This window comes from Rhea americana, unplaced genomic scaffold (assembly GCF_003343005.1).
Source record: "Rhea americana isolate MKP2758 unplaced genomic scaffold, rheAme1 scaffold_100, whole genome shotgun sequence".
NCBI classification, from domain to species: domain Eukaryota; kingdom Metazoa; phylum Chordata; class Aves; order Rheiformes; family Rheidae; genus Rhea; species Rhea americana.
In genome coordinates, this window is record NW_028185040.1 from 876,158 (window position 1) to 898,641 (window position 22,484).

General features: G+C 39.8%; 1 protein-coding gene across 4 annotated transcripts in view; it reads left to right on the forward strand.

The window, feature by feature from the left end:
• Positions 1-22,484, forward strand: part of PDE1C (phosphodiesterase 1C) — a 359,821-nt gene that overhangs the window by 78,981 nt on the left and 258,356 nt on the right. The window lies entirely within an intron of this gene.

Genomic DNA, 22,484 nt, shown 5'->3' on the forward strand with positions numbered 1-22,484 from the left:
CACTTCTAATATTGTTAGTTCCAGACAGTTTTAGCAGCAGACATTTAGTTCTTCCTTTATTTTTCAATTTGATGATAGCTAATCTTTTTTGCTGAAAAATTGTCAGCCAAACTCCTCTTTGAAGGAGATGCATATCTGTCCAAGACCAAATAGCAGTAGGAAATTACATTACTGCATTGCATGTTACAGTAAATATCTTATTGTGGACAGGATAAGTGAAAGAAGAAATTTTTTCTATTTGTTCTTTGTTCTACTGTACCTCTGCAAAGAAGATTGAGGCTACATGGTTGAAGTAAATTTAACGGTAACAGGATCTTGCTCCATTTTCATGCTATTCTGTGTCCATCACCTGAATTGCCCACGTTTTTTGCAGTTCTGTTAGTATATTGACTTACAGCTCTACAGAGAAATTACACGTGTTTGTTTTTCCTACAAAATCCATCTTGGTTTCTCAATTGATTTCAATGAAATTAGAAATAGAGCTGAGTTTGCACTGAGGCTTAGTGTGAGGAAGTACATGAGCACACTTTGTGTGGTTCTCTTGGTGGGAGGAGAAATGGCTGGAAACGAACCTAGGGTTGTAAATTCAAGAGAGAGAGGCTACAAACAGAAACTGCCTCATACTAGCAAAATGGTTTGAAGGTGCCTAGTGCATGTTTAAATATAAAGCTTATTAAACATCAGTCATTGTACCAACSAAGGTGCTTTCTGTTTCCTTCCCAKSTTTCTGAAATGCAGAATAAATGTTATATAGGCCACATTCACTCAGTAATGTCACACAATTAACAAATTATTTCTTAGAATAAAGAAATAGAGTGGCAACCCAATGACCCATCACAAGTAAAAATATCCTTTAAGCAAAAATATTTTATCAATTATATTAATTCAGTTCACCTATATTAATTCAAGACCTGGAGCAGGTAGTACACTATAAAATCTCAGAGTCCACAGATGATACTGGTAGTTGAAWGCTATCCCACCAGCAGGGATCTCCAGGAGCACCTCACAAAACTGGCAAAAACAGCAGCAGGTGAGCTTCAGTGCAGGTAAATATACAGTAATGCATGCAGGGGAAAGCAATCTAAGTGCTTACATAACATTGAGCTTGGCACTGACGGTTACAACTCAGGAGAAGGATCTTGGAGTCAGTGTTGACAGGTGTCTAAAATCATTAGCTTAAAATCTAGTGGCAGCCGAAAAAGCCAGGAAAATGTTGGGCATCATCGGGAAGGGTACTGAGAAGAAGACTGGAGGGCATCATTTTGCCACGGTGATGCACCCATATCTAGAGTCTTTTGTGAAGTTCTGATTCCTGGATCTCAAGAAAGATATAGTAGAGTTAGAGAAAATGCAGAGAAAGGCAATAAAAATGATCTAGGGGCTGGAGCAGCTGCTCTGCAAGGACAGATTAAAAGGCAAGAACTCTTCCGTTTGGASAGCAAAAAGCTGAGGAAGAGTATGATTATGCTGTACAAAGTCATTAAGGCAAGGGATAGGATGAATACAGAACAGATATTCACCAAATTCTGCAATACTAGAAGGGGAGAGTGTTCACTAAAACTAGTGAGACATCGGTTTAAAATAGGTGAAGTATTTTTATCCATGGCAAAGAGTACACTTCTCAAATTTGTTTCTGTAGGAGATTGGGGAGACAGGTAATATCATCAGATACAACAGAGATTAGACAAATTCTAGCCTGCAGGAAATGTCCAGATTCATGTGCTCTCCTTAGACAGTATTTCTTACTGCTTCTAGTGGGTATTACTGGTTTGTTGTAAATGGACATTTTCTGACTCACCTTGGCATTTCTTACATTCATAAGATTTCTCCCATTAATCCAGTTCTTGAAAGAAACAGTATTTCCATGTTTGTAAAACAAACATGAAGTCTTTGAAAACCCTATTTTTCTGAAAATAACTATTCTCTAAAACTGTCCCAGGAGAAAGTCTGAAAAATATAAATGAAAGTAGATTTAGATGCCTGTCTTACTTTGCTTCACAAGCTGCATTCCTGGGGACATATTTAGTACAGATCCCCCAAAGGACCAAGTCCCATGAAGCATCCTGAATTTCACACATCATGGGTGAATGCTCTGACTGCTGAGGTATTGGTTAAAAGGCAGAGAGACCAGAATGATGATACTGCTACCTCTGTTAAAAACYGTTTGACCATCCAAAAAACATTTTCTGAACTCACTCTACGTATGTGGCCAGTATCTGGATGTTTGTAATCAAATTTTTTAGTAGGCATATCGTTCAGTCAAAACCTTTAACTCATCTTTAAGTGGAATAGTTAATATACACGATTTATCTCACTGGAAAAACAGAAAAGAAGCAAAGTAGTCTCTACCCTCTTTCTAACGCTGTTAATAAAGCCACAGGCTCAGAGATTTCGGTTCAGATTAATTTGAAATTATCGTGTGCTCCCTCTCATGGGAAATGGCCAGGTACCTCAAGGGAAAATTTAAACYACTTCAAGGTCTTCCACCACTGACTATCCAGCCAGCATCCTAATTTTGGCATTGCAATACCTAAAGGCAGTTGGGACTAATTCAAGTGCTGCTTTTTTTTCCTGATTCTTTTTGTGAAAAAAGTCTCTTGACTGTTTTTCAGTAAAAGCACCTGAACTACATTAGGTCTTTGAATGTGATTGCTGGACTTTTTAAAGGATCATTTAAGATGAGTCGTGTTTTAGGCTCACTGTTTGATTTGTGGTGGAGTAGGAACTGTGTTCCCTAGCATTTTATTTTTTTGCCAGGAATTCTTTACTTTATGATTTCTGTTGATTTATTGCTGTGATAATCTGGCAAGTACTGGTAACTGCAGTACCCTAGGGGAGGGCATTTACCCTTCAATGCACACACACAACCCTCCTTCACAACATAAAATTTTAAAGAGATATAAAAGTTGTTCTGATTTCTCGTCCACATTTTTGGGAGACCTACACATGATTACTTACATAATATACATAAAAGCTTTCATAGCTGGTATGCTGGACTGAAAGCACTCCTGTTGGCTGGGTTCCCTTTAAATGCGCTGGCAACAGCATGCAGGAGAAACAGAGAGTTCAGGGATAAGACATAAATTTTCTGTAGCTGCAAACTTTAATGGGAGTACAATACAATGATGTTATTTTGATAGTAGCAAAAAGTCAGGAAGAGAGGAACTAAATCATCTTAATTCTGTTGGACCTCCAGGGTTGCAGAAGACCCTGAAACACTTTTAGGGTGCATGAACTCTTATATTAAGGGATTCTTTATTCAGTGCTTAATGTCAATGTCCTGTATGAAGGCAATATAAGGCCATTCTGAATCTTCCATTTCAATCTCTCTGTGCAATAATATAATTAAATCATTTAATATAAATGATATCGTGCAGTGGAAATACATGTACGAGCAGATAACTTGTGATATGTAAAAAATATTGCCACTCTAAAGAAAAGATATCCAAATATCTTGGAGTCCAAGAGTCTGCAGTGTTCTTTTTACCATCTCTGCTAACTGTATATCCTTTCATCTTTTTACGCGTGGACCATTCCAGCTCCCCTCTGTGCAGTATCCTCAAGACCCAGCTGTTCACACTCCAGGATGCACAGGCTGTTTACAGGAACATTGCTATATCATTCATTTTAAAAATTYACTGTGTTTTATGCACTCCAGGATCTAGTGTAAATTTTCATGCATCATATTAATGATTCCTTCTTTACTCTTCTTACCTAATTTCTTTCTGTATCATTGTTATTATTATTGACTCTTTTGGTATTTTAAATATTGCCTGTAATCTCTTACTAGTGTAAGATCCTTGTCTTCTGAAGCTGCAYGTTATTCTGCTTCTCCTTGCCTGCAGTCTCTGTTGGTGGTGGGTGATACTCCGATACCCACTGCAGAACTGTGACTTTAAATTCAATACTCAAAATAATATCAGAATTACCAAGCATCCATGCTAGCTTTGTGTCCTGTTACCTCTGCTACTTGGTGCGACCTGGCCCTGCCAGTTCTGCACCAGCTGCTCTTGGCAGGTGTCTGCCTTGCCTTCCCCCTCTCCCTGCTGCCTTGCAGTCCTCTGGCCCAACAGTAAAGAAGGAAAAGGCTGGTYGTGGCTTGGGCTTCGTCATCCCTCCCCATCACTTTTGGCTGCCTGGCAGCATTCCTGCTCCTCCYTGAGGAACTGCTGCTGCGTGCCTGGGATCCTTCACTGGAGACTCTCGCGGGCACTGAACCTGGGGTAAGAAAGGGGCTGTCACGAGGCAGAGTGCCAGCCGAAGGAAGGCTGAGGAGGGACTGCTCCCTTCCTCTCCAGCAAGGGCATGTCTGCCCCCACCCATGTATTCAAAGGCCCTTTTGAACCCCTCGTGGAGATTTTTGGTAGTTGCATGTGTCATGGCACACATCAACGCACGTTTTGCTGGAAAAGTGTGAGAGAGGCTGATGTTATTCGTTCCAGGTCTTTGTCCATTTGTCAGAACAAGTATTAGAATTGATGGGGAGCATTGCATTCAAGATTAGCTTTTCCTCTCTTAAAAAACAAACAAAAAATAATACAAACTTTCAGAAGAAGAGATTGTGACTTGTTAATTTTTTTGTTTTCCATTTTGTCTCTGATTTTTTCAGTGCTTTGTTTATGACTAGGTTGATATTATTTGCCTGAGAAGCCACAGTGCCCTAAGGGATTTAGGGTGCTTGTTCCTCTYCTCTTTCCCCAGGCCATTTTCCATGGTTGGACTGCTTTTTGCAYTGACACAGAGTATCAACCTATCTCAAGATAATGTTGGTGAATTTGAGAGTCATACTGTCCTGATCCTCCAAGCACTTGAAATACTTGAATTAATGAAGATAGGCATGCTTAAAGATGGTAATGCATGTTATGTTTTCAGCGTCAATGTCCACATTTGAAATAAATATATTGATCAGTAAGCCATAATTTCATCCTCTTTCAAATTTCACTATCATTTTGCTCTATCAGTGGCAATGTCTTTTCACCTGGAATTGCAAATCATGTTTGAGGTTCAGAAATTTTGCCTCATTATTCCTTAAAGCAAAGGTTAGAAACTCTATGAGGGAAACTTTGATTTTCAAGCACTGTACCATGTTTCCCCTTAAATTTAAATTGACATAGAAAAATCTCTGCATAGTCCATACAATAGATATACAGCCTACTCAGTGAATTTGGGAAAGCCTGGCATTTAKCTTGCATATTAGCACATATGGTAACTGTAAAAGCCATGGAATAGGGGGACCTCTAGTATTGTTACTAGTGTGAATGCCAGTCTTCAGCTTGTTGGCGACTGCAAACGTGTCTTTTTGCGTGAGAAATCATCCATTTTGACTTCCTTTCTGTAGCTGCCCTTTTAAGGTTGTTGCTGCATGTGACTTAGGAGTGGAGTTGTTTTTAAAATAAAAGGGGTATTCTCTGGGAACACAGATCTGATGTAACCTTGAAAACTGAAGACTAGCTGATTGCTTTCATACCCAACTGCTTTCAATAATATGCTGTCTCAACTGACTGATTTTTGACCAAACATGCACAAGAACACTTCTCAAAAGTCCTGTGGTCAGATGGAGCAATGTGGAATTATTCGTGGTAACTGCAGAGGAATATTTGAAAATCACTTGTTTACATGCTAGTCTTTGCTACGAGGTAGTAAATGATGACTAGCAATAGCTATGGCCATTTTTCCCTAAAGGAGCTACTGCTATTTATTACACATTTCTTACATCTTAAAAAATAAAATCGCTTTCGTTAATGCAAATTTTCTTCCTTAAACAAATTTCATTTAATCTGTCCTAAAGTCCAAAGGCATCTAATTAATCAAATTTATGGTAGGTTTGCTTCTTGCTGAGCTGACTTTCCAGTTGGGTATTTTTAATGCCTTATTAATAGCTTGTGCCCATGGTTCACTATATTGTTCTTTCATTAACCTGTTTAAAACAGGCACCATTATTATAGGTGCTCCACTCAAGTGAGTACAAATACAAAATGACAAGCTTGAGTGCCCCATCCTATGAAATGTAGATGCATAGGAGTATCTTGACTCATTCGACTACTGTCAGTTAAGTAAATGAGTAGGTGCACAGTCAGATATTTTTTTCAGCCAGAAGTCTTTGCAAAGAACAGAAGATTTTTCAGTATCTGTAGAAACTCGCATTGTGCAAGTGTTTTTGCATAATGCAGAAGTGAGAACAAAAGCAAATGCTCATGTCAGAWACTACCTGGCAGACTTACAGAAGTTATTGCTATTATGTAAAGCTTTAATGTTATTCTTGTTTAAACCAACCTTTTAACATGTTCATACAATAACATATCGCCTACATAGCATATCAAGCAAGAAAGTCACACCTTTCGGAGATTATATGGTGCTGTCCCTTGGAGAGTAGTWTGTCATGCTCTCATCAAGGGCTTCGTAGCCCCCTTTTAAGATATCACAAGGGTGATGGCGAGCCACCACTTTTGTACTGGTAGTTTTGATGTGGAGTTTGATATAGAATTGTACCCCAAAATTTACTTTAACTCATTCCTCCTCAATGAAAAAAAAAGAAAAAAATAATTTTTTATGTTTTAAAAGAATCCCAGTCCATGTGTCCCAGTGTTTGCTTCTCGGGCTGAGTTTACAGCTGGTTTTACTTTTCCTTTCACTTGTTAATAACTCATTAATCCTTTACTAGTCCACATCCATGGATTTTCTTTTGTTCCTGTCTGTTGTAGAGTTATTTTTATTAACCTCTGTTTAAAGCATGTGTAGGTATTGCAAATATGCCACAGAAATTTGAGGTTTTACAATGTTACCTCATTTTATGTCATATGCTTTGGGTATATGTGTAATTCTGCCAGCATTCTACACACATCAGTGATTCACAGTATCTGAGTGAAATCTTCCTAGATAGGAAACTTATTACAGACAGGAAGCCGTAAGTATTATTTTAGYACTGTGGCATTGGAGAAGGTTTTTAAATATTCCTATTTTATTTGGTTCAGAGTAAGAATTTTTAATAACTTTTTCTGTGCCTTTCTGAATAAGTTCCCGGGAAAAGTAGCGTTTTATAATTTGATGTTTCAGGACCTCATATTGTACTATTAGGGAGRTAACACTCAAGAGAAGCAAGTACTGAGAGAGTAGGTGCAAGCTAAGAGTCCTGCTAGAGATGTAGGTGTGTGACCAAACCCACAGAGGCTGGTCCTCCCACCRTGGTGATATTCATTCCCTTTTTTATGGAATACAAAGAAATGCTTCGGGCTTCTTAAGAGACACTCAACATTTTGCAAGACTAGGCTCAAAGGACAACTATTCAGGTTAAAAGCATGCTCAGTATTTACACCGATTGTACCTGGCAATGCTGCTGCTGAGACTGACTGAGTTCCCATAGGGGAAGCACTGCAGTATTTTCAGAGTAAAAAGTTACAATAGGTTCTGAGCAGGCTTGTTTGGACTTTCCACAGATCTCAAACACATGCTTAGCTCTCTGACAACAGTAGCAGCTTTCYTGTGAAATAAGCCAATGTACAGCTTTCTGACTGTCAGCTACTGGAATTCGGAAAGGCCACACAAACTGCATGTTTACCCAAATAGAAGCATGATGGCTAATTCCAGGGTGCTTAGTGGGTAAGTGTTTCTGGAGAAGGGCATTTCTGGAAAGTTAAGAGCTGGTATTATGGGCCTTTGTATGAAACACCTAACTTAGTGTACTAGTTCCTAAACRGTAGACGGTTCTGCTTGTTCTACTGCAGATAGATTTCCAGGAGCCTGAAACTTGTTTATAAATACACACATACAGCCTTGCTTTTCATTTGTTTTCCTAGAGAGTATTTTCAGATTTTTCTGTATATAATCATAGTCTTTGTCATCATGTCAGAATAGGACTTCCCTAGAGTACTACAAGATTTCATAGGATTAGGAGAACAGAGGAGAATAAAAACTGAGGAAATGGCACTTGCAATCTGCTTCTGAATGGTCCATATGAAAAATCAGCTTCTGCACTACAGTTCTTCAAGTCAAGCTTGGAATGGTGTTAAAAATATTGTGTGAAGAATACTCAGCTTTGGAGTTGTAAACAGCCATAGCAATGCTGGAATTAACCCCAGAGTGGAGCTGCGGTTGTGATTTAACCGAGCAGCTGTGGCTCCATCTGACCATGCCACGGTGAAGTTCTTCACTGAAGAAAGCCAAGCAACCTTTCACATTCTGTATTTAAATGGAGATTGCTTTTATTGCTCTCCAATACAAATAAAAAGTGCTGAATCTCTTTAAGGGCTGGCTATCTCCTAGGATGATTAAACTACCTGCAAAGTAGGGTTAAAATCAATATGCAAAAAAATGCAAAGGGTAAGCCAAAGATTAAGTCAAATAACTTAGTTGTCTTTGAATAACTTAGCTGCCTTCTTTTGATTTAATATAATTGTGTAATTAAAAACAGAGGAACTTGACAGCTTATGAGACTGGGTTCCTTCTTACAATTTCAAGCTTAGTTTTATAGCCCATTAATAGATAAAACAGCTATTTGTTTGCCCCAACATGGGGAAATAACCAGCTGAATCCTGCAAATGCCTGCTTTGATAGGAATCTTCCACTGGCATATTAAAATACAGTTTAATATATGTAAGGAAATTAACCTACAGATTACAGTATTTAAGATTTTACTTAAATGTAGAACATTAAACTGTCTGAAGGAGGCATATGAATATTTACAAAGAAAATGGAAAAGTGTTCATTCTCCACGTTTCTGCAGAAACTGGGAGGGTTTTTTGCAGGAGTTGTGGCAAATACTACCATTTGTTGGTTTGGATTCAGAAAGTGCTTTGTATTTCCTTTCCTYTCTCTAAGTCATTACTCTTAATCTATACAATTTACTGAGACACTAATCTCAGAATAAATCAGAAAAGCAGAAATCATCAATTCTAATAATTATTTTTTATGCAATCAGTTCTCAACTGGATTATATAACCTACTTCTAGTTCAAAACAGAAAAGACCTCCCTTTCTTCTCTTCCTCTTAGCACACTTGCAAGATGAAATGTTGCAGCAAAATGTTGTTTCTCAGMTCTGATTAAAAGCATGAGTCACAGTTTGTCAGGTCGTGTGGGTTAGAATTGCTCAGGCTCTTTTGCTGCATCCATTTCAGGACACATTATAATGGAGCTTGTAGCTGCGAGAATGAAGTCAGAGATGGTGAAAAGAGGGAATTCCTTTTCTCTCTGACCAAGCCTATAAAAAAAAAAAAAAAAAAAAAAGAGAAAGAAAAAAGAAAAAAGGAAAAAAAAGTGTTCCTAGGAGCCTCTGGATATCTATAAATCAGAGCCATGCAAGAGTCACTGGAGAAGGTACTGCTTGGAAATGACTAACAACTGACACCAATTGCGTGTCGGAGCCACTCCATGGCTTTGCAGTACATTCATTGTGCTTGGAGCAGATCAGGGCAATTTAATAGTGAATTAAGGGTTTTAAATACTGCACAGAATTTATTCAACACTTATGTATAGACTGTGATTTCAGGCAGCATGAAATTATGCTGAATTCAGTTGCTGCCAAGATCCATGAGGAGGTTTATTAATATTTTGTGTTTTTACAGTAAGTGCCTTACAGACACCCAAATCTAAGGGCTGTTCTATTGGCACAGCAGACCCCAATCACACTTACATATTGAGGGGTTGCAGTTCGCTTATGGCAGCACATTTATCACTTATTATTAAAATGCAGCAACTGCACAGTCCATGTGTAATATGCTGCCAGTACCCTGTTCAGAACACTGAGTTAATTAAAAAAATATCAACGTGAAAGCCGTTTCGGTACAGTACAGGAAAATGACCCAGCTTCATTCCAGTGACAGAGAGACAACGCCAATGAAAATGGGATGTCACATGACAAAAAAGCCATTTCAGACTTCCTTCCTTACTGATACCCTATCGTATATGTCTGTGAGTGAATGTGTGGAAATTAAACCAAACTATTATTGTTATAAGACTCTATYTCCAGGCCTTATAACTCCATAGACCTTACTTGCTCTGATGGCTGTGCTAAGCAGTCTACTATGAAGAGAGATGAATACCACAGAGGGGTCCGTGGGGGAATTTAATAACTGTGTGTGCAGTGCAGGACGTGTATGGTGTAGTAAGAAAATCACAGAGCTAAAAGTTTTCTCAAAATGTAGGCACATAACGGAGTTGCTTAAAGCAGTCTGTGCACTCTTTATACTGACTTTTGTTAACCTTTAGTGCTTGGCTTTTCTACTGCAACCTTCTTTTATCTGGGCTCACACTTGTACTCAAACACACACATATGAGCACACATGTATAATTTTAACTTTTGTGCAGATGGTCGCAACTGACATATAGAAAAATGATAATTCCAGGCTTGATAAACATTTAAAGCCATAGGAATTCAAAAGCAATAATAATAATCCTTTTAGGAAATGCTCAGGACTGAGTTATTATGGTGGCAGGTGCTTCATGCATATAAATCAAATATTTACTGAAGAGTGAACTGATTGCTGCTGAGCATATATTTTAAAAACTGAGGTAGTGGGTGAGAAGGAAACATATTAAGGCACGAATGAAGCAGGTCTGTGCAGGTCTTATTAAGGTGCATGATGAATTAATGACATTATATTATATTTATCTGAAGGAAAAGCATATAATCCTCTGCTCTGGTAAAGGCCAATCTGTTCCTAAAGGACAGCAGCATAATAGTTTCTTGACTCCCAAGTCATTTAATTGTCATGTGCTCTATTACTAAAATGCCTCTCTAAGATAATTATTTTATGCTGCAATATGTAAGATACGCTGAGTACTTCTTGGCTGTGACCTAGATAAGTAATTTCACGTGCCACTTGTGGAAAGTTCCAGAATCATTTTATATCAAAGGAGTCGTAACTGCACTTGAAAACCCTTGAAAGCATGGCCCACCATTTTTACCTTCTTTGTGTATCGGTTCCCCTCTTCCTGCTGCATCAAAGGCAGAGCTTTTTGTCAACATGTAGAAGCACACGGACACTCACACAGCTGATGAACGTGCTGAATCTGAGACAGGTACCTAGAGAGGATATTTGCAATTACCATTTCAGAAGTTCTTGCACACGATTTAGCTGAGAAGTTTCTACACATTGTCTGTTGCTTTGGACATGCAGGTGAACAGTGACACAGACACCGAAAGTGGGCCAAAACGGTTGAGCTCAGGCCTATGAGGTAAGGACTCTGTGCGGTAGCCCTTGCCTAGTGGGAACTTCACCCACAAGCTTCCAGAGGGAGATGCATAGTGGTGAGTCCCTCGGGGATGGTTTGCTCCCTCATCTGTCCAAGGACCAGTCAAATGCCATACCTGAGAAGAGCTATGGTGGGCTTTTCATTGACCTGCACTGTTGCTGTAAATCAGTACTTCTCAAATCCATCCATTAGTGGCCACGAATGTGGTGGTAGTGTGCAGTGGAAATGGGGAAACAGGTTAAATGAGTGTGGGAACAAGATGTAGGTGATACCTGATCAATGGAGCTATTTCAATGAGGACTGCAGGAATTAACTTAAATGAAGATTGTAGAAATATCGTGTTCTTTCAGTGCAGAATTTATTTTGAAATATCACTTGGCAGATTTTTAGCTACTGAAAACGTCTGTGTTGCCAGTGRAATGCCGCAAGACAGTGGTGAACATTAAGGGCAAAGTACAGCTTGTAAACGGTTTGTGATTTTCTAGTAGTACAGTGTCTAGAAGGACAACTTGAAAAAAAATCCTGATAAATGAAGGAGGAACATTACAATTTTTAGCTAATATGGGAACATTATGATTTTTAGCTAATATGCTATGTACTTGAAAACATGCAGTGAAAATCTAGCAATCTGACTGGATTTGATCTTCAAGTCAGTGGGTTTCTTTTCAGAATATAGACTGAAGCACTAAAAGTGTGGTAAATAAAAGGCGAAAGGGAGACTGCAAATCTCTTGCTAACAAAGCTTTTTTCTTCTCTGTGGATTGCAATTTGGAGCGCTCAAGGTGCCATTTGTATTTGTGCTCTTTGTAATATCTATATTAGCTGGTCTATACAATGATCCTTTTCTGTGCAATGAAAAGGAACAGCAGTACCTGTCTGTGTGTAATCYCCCTGATTGCATGCCAGCAGTGACTGTAAAATATGTTCACACAAGTCTTCCTGGATGGGCACATGCCTGTAAAGCTTTGCAGTCAAAGGAATAGCCACCCTGGACTCTTCCTGCAAACAAAGATGATTCAGTTTCACAACTTCCTCTGTGATCACCATTGCAATACCATTTCCATGAAAGTTCTTCTGGACTCTGCTTGCCACTTGGCTGCACAGCCAAGTGCTTTATTAAGTCCTTAGTCCGTAAGTCCTTAAGTCCTTATTACATATACATTCTTATCTGACTAATGACATTTTTCTGTCATTTTTGTGTATAAACACTATTAGTTTTAAGTATAGTAAGAATTGATTATGKCAGAAAGGTTAATTGTAGCTGCAGAGGATGGGGAACATTTGTTTGCAATGAAGCACCCAAATCTATCTGCAGGCTTACAAAACTCTAAATCTTTCCTCTGCCACCAGGAAAAGGTGCTTCAGATTTTGAAGATGGGCCTCTCCTCTTTCCAGGGGAAGACAACTTATAAGAAGAGAGGCAGGCCCAAAGCCCTCARGCTGCTCAAGTAAGGTCAGCTTTGACAGAGGGAGAAAAAGTGGTCTTTGAAGAATACTTTTTGAACCTTTGGAGCAGCCTCTGCCCTGAAGGAAACAGTTGCTCATACTGAGGACCAGTGGAGGACATACATTTCTTACCTCTCCTCTCAGCAGAGGAAAACCCCGCTACTTTCTTTCCCCTCTGGAAAGTGGGTTGCACTGTTCTGGCTGTGTTCGCCCTGGGGTGACAGCATGAGGCCTCTCTGCGCAGAGGAGGATCTCCTGCATGTGATCCTTCTGTGAACGGAGGAAGCTTCATCTTCACGTAAATGAGGTGGTTTGTTTTTTGCTCCAGCTGAGAGGCTTTCCCAGAGGCTTAGGGCACTGTYGGTTAGCAACCTTCTAGTTCCAGTTTATTTCCATTCACTCCTGCAGCAGCTTTGTTCCTTTAAAGATTTTTTTCGCCTTGGTTTTTAACTTCACTTCCACTGGTGATAACTACAGATAGCAACTGCATTCCTCTTCAGTCTTCTTCTTCCTCAGGTGAAGAAGCTGATCCCTTAGGGTTTATGAGCAGGTAGGGAAGACAGGCTTGTTGTGGCTGTGGGGATTACAGGCTCATTTACCCAATTGTGCAATCTTGCTTTTAGTCAGGTCCTAGCTCACATTACAGTGTCCTTACCATGGGCCTGTTTTAGTGCCTACTCTTTTTCAAAACACTGAATCCGGGCCTTCATGTTAGATCTACCATATTTACATGACCTCAGGAAACTGATTCAAGAAAAAGAAAGCAGGTTAATCAGCCACGATCCAATGTGATAAATAGATGTTGCTTTTTATTCCCCTTTCCTCTCATTATTCTTTCCTTCTTTCCAAGTTTTACAGCCTGGCACAGTTCTGAGATCTCACTAATGAGCTTCTACTTTATGAATCACTTCAGTAAAGGGTCTCCCCACTTTGTGGGTCCCTGCTACTAGGCAGGCATTTCTCTTGATGATGATGATGATCTGCACTCCCTGACTTCAGAATGTTATGGYTCTGAGTTTTGCTTCCACATGGCTGGGCTCATTTCTCCATTCTCATTAGCCACTTTCTGTTTGCCCCCACATCCCTCACACGTGATCCATGGAAAGATAAGACAATCACTAGAAAAATAAGGCAATTATTAATTTAATTTTGGGGTCTTGGGTGGAAATGAATCTACCTAAGGTCCCAAAGCTAACAGCAGTCATTTGGACTGTTGTCTGGCAGAGCTGACGTCTGACAGAGCCCAGTCCCTTCTGTTAGCAAAAGCTAGTGGAGCAACTAGAGTTGGCTACCTGTCTCCCCCAGGAGACAGCAGATGAAGACGACAACTGTTGCCTTCCAGCTGCAACAGGAAAGTGATAGCACTTGAGCTCCCTGGCATAAAAAAAAGCAGTAGAAATGCCAAAAAGCAGCTGGGAATCTTCCCTCTTTACAGCAACTTGGCTGATCTTAACCCCAAAAATGTGAAGGAGTGGATGTCTGTTTTAACAAATGACTTCCATAATCTTTTAAATCTATAATTTTTATACTTAAATATATACAGATTTTCCAGAAGAGTGTATTCCAGAGAGAAATATACGGMTATTCCATGAGATCTATAGCTTTATTCCTTGACTCCAAAAGGGATAGTATATGATGTACAGTTGTTTTTACTCTTTGTTATTTGTATGTGTCGAGCATAGGATCAAATATAGCACTTCACGGCACAGGGGGCAGCATTGGCCTGTGTAATAAAGTGTACTTTGCATATAAGACATGGACAAGCAAGAAAACTCCCACTTTCACCTCTCTAGCATATAAGTAGTAATAAAASACCTTTGAGTTGGCTTTCTTCTCCTTTTGTACAAAATTTGCTATTTATTCAATCCCTTTGCATCTGAAGACCTGGRAAGGACAGCCCAGAGCCCAGGAAACTGCAAGAAAGTTGTATAAGGCTTCAGGTCCTCAAAAACAGTCTATCTTGACTTCATAGGACATTTGCTTGTGAAAAAGGAAAAGACTAATGCCGGAAATAGGAAAAGAAGAACCAGGTTTTATTTATTCGTTTAATTATGTATGTCTGTTAAGTAATGAATTGCTTAGACTGCTACTTGCATCTCACCTGATTTTGCCAATACTTCTCATAGCTRAACTCAGAAGCTCTCCTTACTTTTTTTTTTGACAAAGCATTTTATAAAGCTCCTTTTCTCTTAGCCATCATTCGTCTCTGTTGCCTCCTTCCTAAACTGTCACATATAGTAATATAGGTGTTAAGGCTGGTGCTAAGAGGGTCTTTAAAAGAAAACAGACTTTAAAAGATGCCCTTCAAGAGTGACACTGCTTTTGTTGAAGCTGCAGTGCTCTGAGTGAGTGCAATAGGAATTTTTATGGAACTTTTGCAATGACATGGTTTAAGTAATAACTTAAAGTGTCACCAGCATGGAAATGTTCTTCTTTTCGTAAGCCTCCTGAGTTGAAGAAAGTTCTGCAAGCTTCCTTAAATCTGTCTTCACAGAAACTGAGCAGCCCTAGATCAAAAAGGACAGACTGCAAAACAGGTTTGCACTTGTCTTAGTGGAAATAATAGTCAGTAGTGCTTGACAGAATATCTTTTGTCAGTCACTAGGGCTGGGTGAAGCTTTTCATTAAAACTATCTATCAGCTCAACTCACTTGACCAAAGAGAAGAGAACAACACCTTTTCCACCAATTCCATCAGTTGCATTTTTTTCATGCTGATGATTTCGTTGACACTTTTGTAATAKTTTTTATTTTCTTTTTATTTTCTTACCTAAAATGCTTAAATTTGCCTCCCCCTAAAACTCCTGGATGAAACTCTTCGTAATATCTCCAGTCCTGGTAGCAGTCCAAGGTMGGACACAATGTTAGGATGCAGGATGTGCAGCAGTTGTCTTCATATATTCATTTAATTTGCTGTTTTTCAAACTTTTTGGAAGTGCAGTGTTCCCTAGGTCAGCTGAATCTGTGTTCCTTCCGGACAGAGRAGCAAATACTATCTGTAATTACTAAGTGCAGCAGAAACCCTAATTCCCTAGCCCTGAGGGAACTGGATGATTACTTGTAATTAAAGGCAGTGAGCAGTCCCTGAATTTGCTATTCCTTGACTAGCTTTAGTTCTTGCAGCCTTGCATTTCAGCCCTCACTTATGCCATGGTTGCACAGCTATGGCACGAGTCAGCTACTATCAAGCCCTAAAAACTAATTGTAGGCATGAAAAAAGGATTAAATTTCACTTGCAATCTGCAGTTTGAGAAGTACTCGATCTAGTTTAATAAAACTAGATTTTGGAACTGCAATAAAGATCTAAAACCCAATCTGAAACCAATGCATCTAATTTATATATATATATATATATATATATATATATATATATAATGTAATTCTAACAGATTTGTTGCTTGTTCACACTGGTGTAATATATGTTTGAATTATGACTCTTTAGAATAGACTCATCAGACTTCGGACCAATAATGTCCTTGAATAAATCGGGCACAAGCACCTACACTTTGATAACTGTTTCTTGCTCTCAAAAACTCTTAATGTTTAGGTGAATTTTAATGCTTTTTCTGCAGCTAGAGGCTGATCAGGTACAAGTAATTCTGCTCACTGACACCAATTTTGTCATGGAATAGGACAAAGTTAATCCTGATAGTCGATGAATTGCCTGATTTATTTCCTTTCTGTGTCTTCTCATTTTTTATTAACTCTTCATGCACTTAGCACAGCACTTCTCTCTCTCATAGTTCATAGCCTTYGGAAGTTATATTTTGTTCAAGACAGTAGTGTAATTCTGAATTTTTAATGAAATACAAATCATCTGCAATGAATAAGTATTTCCTGATGACTCTCTTGTATATAAATATGAAACATAAATAGAATAAATTTAAATCAGTGATACAGTTGATCCTCTCTTCCCCTTCCTCAGCCCCTCCCAAAGCAAAAAATTGTTGTTCCTAACTGAAATCAAGGGAGGAACTTTTTTCTGTTAGCATAGAGACTGAGCAAAATCTGCCCAGCTTATTTTGACATTTCTACTAATTCTACAAATGCCAATGTTTTACAAACTGTTTGAATATAGTATTAGCATAATATTTTGGAATATGGCACTGGCAGACTCATCACAGTGTTTGCCGTAACTGAAGTTCAGAGATCCAGACTCTAACGTGCAATAATGAAAACAAAGACAAATACCTTGTCGCAATTTTGGTTGAAGGCATTAGTGTTAAGAGAATAAATACATTCTAGATTATTTATGCATGGACAGACGTATGAATATATTGTAGTCATACTAATTATAGGTCTTGTTATAACACTTGAGGCTTTCATTGTGTCAAATCAGATTAATTGATGGGAGAAAATGTGTATTCACACTGGCAATATGTAGCAATAGCAATAGGCAAAATTTCCACATACTTCATTCAGTGTAGTTGCACTGTTTTTGCTGGAGTCTAACTAAGAATTYGGAAATCTTTGTGTTTGAAACTGTTGTTATTCTGTGTTCTCTAAAGTGCTGTGTCCATCAGACAGACTGCCCTCTTGGAAGCATTTTTGTGCACATTTCAGTGACTCTTCTGTATGTTTTCATCATATCCAGTTAGGTCTGATAAAGTCTTTAARAAAGACTGAATTTTCATCCTCTTTTTCTATTCTTTGTTAACAGACAGATAGACAGACAAAAGAAAGAAAGAAAGAAAGAAATTGTAGATGCCTTTAAGAGAAGTTATCGTTGGGGAGTTTAATCAGAGGACAAACCATAGTTTGCAGTAGTGTGGTATCTCAGAGACAGATCTGAAAGTTCTGTTTCRGGCTGGTTATTTTATATGAAATATCTGTACCTTCCCGTTCCCAGTAACACCACCTTGAAAAAGGCAGATCTGCTCGTGCACAGCCAGGCATTCTGCCCATCTTCTTGTGATACCTTCCCTCCCTATAGGGGAGGCACTTAAACAYCTCAGCTGCCTTCTTAACACCTCTTTTCTAGGCGTCATCAGAGTCCCCTTATATCAGCATTCCTATAGAAGYGTGCACTTAATAACGAAGGAAAAGTACCTGTAATTAAGAGCCTTCCTGCACAGCGCTCAATCAAGAGGCATTTAGCAGGAATGTACGTACAGTCCTGTGCTGTGGAAGAAGGGGCAAAGAACGTGAAGACCCCATTTGCCCAAATCTGTGTGCTCTGACACACGAGGAGGCAGGCAATGGAGGAGGCAAGTCAGCTGCTTGGGAAGGAGTCCTCCTTCCCTGGAGCCCGTGCCAGGTAGTTGTGCAGCAGGGAGAAATCCAGACTTACCTTTGGGCTAGATCTTGTTTGAAGGCAGCAGTGACTTTCTAAGGCCCTTTTGTATCTCAAGAAGGACAGTGTGGGGAGATGCTTCGTACAGCACAGTGAACTCTGCCTGCTTCCAGCATGGCCTTCACCCACCAGAGGCTGGGCCACAGCCACATTCAACGGGGGTTTTGTTCACTTGAGTTCTCACATGCTTTAAAGATGTGGTTAATGTACCAAGAGGTGAGTATTGCCGCATCTGTCAAATGACAGTCGTGACAGTCGAGCATCTTAAAGGAAGTGAACCAGATGGTGTAATTTCTGCCTTTAGTGGCTGAACTTACTGTTTATCTGGGACTCATTGTCTTTATGCAGCAACTCGAGTGAGACAGCTGAAGTAGTTCTTGTTTCTCAGCTGATAAACTTCATCCTTTGGAAGCTACTCTTGCTTACCACAAGGTGAGCCGTCGGTTTCATGATAAGGCAAGCTGGGTGATATGTATTCATGGCTGATACTTATGGGACAAATTCAGAATATTGTAGAGCCACTGTCATTGTTCTGGTGCTTGCTATCTCACTTACACCCATCAAGAAAACAGACTGACGGGCCAGTAACTTTCTTAAGCAAGCAAGCAAATCCCAAACTTAAGCTCAGACATGATGATATTAATATCTCACATTTATATTTTGCCCTGTCTTGCTTAAAATCAAATGGGCAGAAAGACATTGTATTTTGCAAGTATTTTACTCACCACAGAAACGCAGTCACGTGTGCAACACAATAGCTGGTCAGCCAAGGACAGCAGCGTAACAGGAAATAGTACAGGAAGTGAAGAATAATATTATATTACATAGCTAGAAGGAATTTAAGTAGGCGATATCCTCCAAGCTAATACAGGCATCCCCACTCTTCTGGGAAACCTACTGTGGGTGGTTGTTCTATGAGCAGAAGTCAGAGTTGCAGTTCTTATCATTCAAAAGAGATTCCTAGAGCAAACACATTGGGCTGCCCCTAGCAATGCAAGAGGAAAGTGAATTATTCGGGGAAACACTTATTCCCCACTCACTCCCCATATTGTGGTTCTTTTCCTTGGATGTGTCTCATCTTGACCCATTTCGTTGCTGGTTGTATTTGAGGATCGCACTGTACTGCAGGGAACTGAGAATTGATCAACCATCATGTAATACCCCTATATCTGAATAACTCTTTAAGAATTATTCCTAAGAAAGTTTATAAACTGCGAGGTGTTGTCGGCTGATAGAATTTAGCACCTAGCAAGGGGAAGAATAACATTCATTAAATAGCCACCTTTCTGCAAATCAAGCATTTCAGAGGCCCTCCCTGGATCACGGTTTTGTATGCCTGTGGCTGAACGTTGTTCCACAGATTAGGCGGCCTTCTCAAGGTCACGGGAGACTTGACTGTGTGAAGTGCTAAGTGTCTGTGGCGCAACAAAAACAGAGCGCAGGTAGGGTGTCCTTAACACAGCCCCAGCTTCCAGGAATTCCTTGCTGCTTATAATTAGTGATTGGAGCTTGTTATCATGGAGGAAAGAAAAAAAAGTACGCCTCCGGTAGTAGGGKTTTTTTTTTTATTTTGTTAAAAATTGGAAGGAAACTTTATTTTTAGGAAATCCCAAATGACTTTTTTTTTCCCCCTAGGCTTCTTCAGTACAGAGCAAACTGAATGGAGAGGTAATGGAAACTAAAGCAGAGAGACTTTCTTGCTAATAGCTTTGTTTATTGTTGTTACCAGCCTAGAGGTGCTATGTGGGATCTCATTAGGGATCTCCCCTTATTCCCAAAGCATGCCACAGCACTAAATGCAGCGGGGCAGGAAGCTACCTTGTGTCGTCAGTGACGCTTCCTTCGGTGCCATCTCTGCCTGTGTGGAGCAGATAAACTCGTGTCTTTGTCTCAACTTCCTTCATCCAAGTGTCACAGCTGCAGAAGTGTTTGCCTTTGGCAGGGGGAGCATCCTCAGATGCGTTACCCAGTTGCTCTGTGCCTGGTTCTAGACTTCACCTTGTTTCCTGCAATTCCTATCTCTGCTTTTAATTCCTATTAACTTCATTGCCGTCGTGTCGTATCTGCTCAGTCCTCAATTCCATCAGCATTGGAGTGCAATGACGTTTTTGTCTACATTCTCCTCATTTGATCCCTGGTTCAACTTCCAGCTTTTATTTGTTTTTACTATTAGTTGTTGGAGTGCACAATCTTTATATTTGGTAGCTTATAATCTTAAAGGCTCTTGGAGGTCAAAACACAGTCAAACAAAATGCCACACACCATTCCAGTGACTGAGGCGGAAGGCTGGGGAAATATCTAAGTTTCCCTGTATCCCCCTTTTAATAGGATCCATTCAGTATTTGTTTAGTTATCCAAAATTGTGGAGGTATCCTAGCCTGCCACATCATCTCCTCTCTCTCTGTATTTTCTCCTCTCTGCCTTGCTTTCTTTATCTTTTCCCTGTATGTCTGTCTTCTTAGCTATGACATTTGTTCATAATTTTTATGATATTTTTGAAGTCTGTAGTAACTTTACTGTCATTCTTAGTCTCATCTCTCTCCATTTTAGATATCAGCTGAAAATAATTTTTTTTTCGCTTTCTTTCATACCTACTTTTTCCCTTTGTCATCATGTACCTATTCTTTTTGACACTATCAGGGTGTTTCGGAGGTGCAAGTTGCATCGTAAATAGTTATGTGGTCTACTTTTGCTGAGGAAAATACCCAGCTACAGACCATATATACAAAACATACATGCAGGTTACACTGCCATCTGATTGTTATTATGAATTTTGCTTATGAACTGAAGCTGGTATGTTTACAGTTTAAATGGAAAATGTTATTTGAAAGTTGTGCGGATTGCAGCAGTTGTATGGATTGGTATTACACCTCTGCTGAAATGAAGATTTCTTGTAGTAAGTGAAACAAGCATCAGTGTGTTGACTAGAGTACTAAAAGCTAAAAATGGTTTCCTTGAATGGGATGTGTTGCATTTGGAAGATCAGGTGCAAAGTGGGTCCAGCATCATATGCATATGGTATGCTTTTTGGCAAGATAATGCAGGACTAATAAAGTGCCAATGCATCGCTCTTACATGTGCTTGTCATCAGTGGAACGCACTGTCCTTTCCGTATGTGGTTGGTAACACTGTGCTGTGAGATGGAGACACGGAGATAAGGGGCAGGGAAATGATTACTTGTCACCTATCAAACGTGTGGCAGAGCTCCTGGATCTTACTGACGAGTCAATAAGACTAGGTCGTCTTACTAATAAGGCCGCAAATGCTGCAAAGTTGGTAACACTCTAATAACGTAAACTTTAATTCAGTATAGGCTGTTCTCTTTCCTTCAGTATGACAGAATCCGATATGGAGCTGTGTGTGTGCATGTACATGCCTAATTTTACTAGAATTAAAAGGAACACTGGTATTTTCTTCTACTTTTGAAGAAAAATTTAAAAAATTATGGGTTTTATCTCAAAACTTTTTTTTTTTTTTTTTTTTTTTTGCTGGCAAAAACCTCCTTTTACTTTAATGGATGCAACACTTCTGTTTTTCTGAGTATGAAAAGCACTCTTGAATATGCAGAAGCAAGAGAGAGAAACAGTAAATTATCACACAAAATCAGTTGCATAACTTCAGGCCCCGAGCCCAGTTATACACCCTGTTGCACACAACTGCTCTCAAAGCAGAAACCCCACTGATTTTATACAGATGTATGAACCTACCTTTTTTTTTTTTTTTTATTTTCTCCCCCCCACACACACACATAGGTGAACCTCTTCGGAGGCCAGAGAGTTTGTTGTTACTTTGCCTACCTGGATTTTGAAGTAGCCAGTGGAACGAGTTACCTAAGAACTGGTTTAAGTCTTCTGAACAGGGGCTTCCTGGATTAGGCTAATTCATGTAATCTTCACATTTCTATAAGCTATGCAGAGTCGGTGTGCAGACTTGTACAGCCGTACACGAAGGCCGTAATCAGCCGGMGTGTTTTCACGGGAGCCTGAACGACAAACTCCTCCGTTGCAGGCTGAGTTTCTCAAGAGGGCACAAGGCAACTTTTGCAATACGTGACAAAACGCATTAAGGCTAGGACAAAGTTTCAATGGTTATTTTCCCTCGGCTCTTGTGTCTTTAGCTGAAAATACTGAATCAATAACGTGAACTAAAGGGCCGCAAGCAGAGCGCCTGGGCAGAGTTTTGAGAGCTTATCGATCGGGTCAGTGCAGTGACAGAAACCTCCCGTCTTTGGTCAGGAGGAGAAACCCAGCAGGTGTAAATGGAAATGTCATCTATCATGGTCCCTAGGCTRCTGGGGGTCAGGCCGGGTGCGCCTCTGGGGCCTCAAGGCAGGCGTCCCATCGCAGCCCTGGGGTTTGAACCTGCCACGTGTGACCCCCTCCAGCTTGCCCCACGGGGCCCCTTCCGAGCCCCACAGATTATGAACGAGATACCGACTTCCAATGTGTTGTTCACAGGTCTTGTTGTGGTGCTGATATAGCTGTTATTAACATTGCGCTGAGCTCGAGCTCTTTTCAGTGTAAGGAATTCCCCATCCTGTTTATTTATTTTTTTTTTT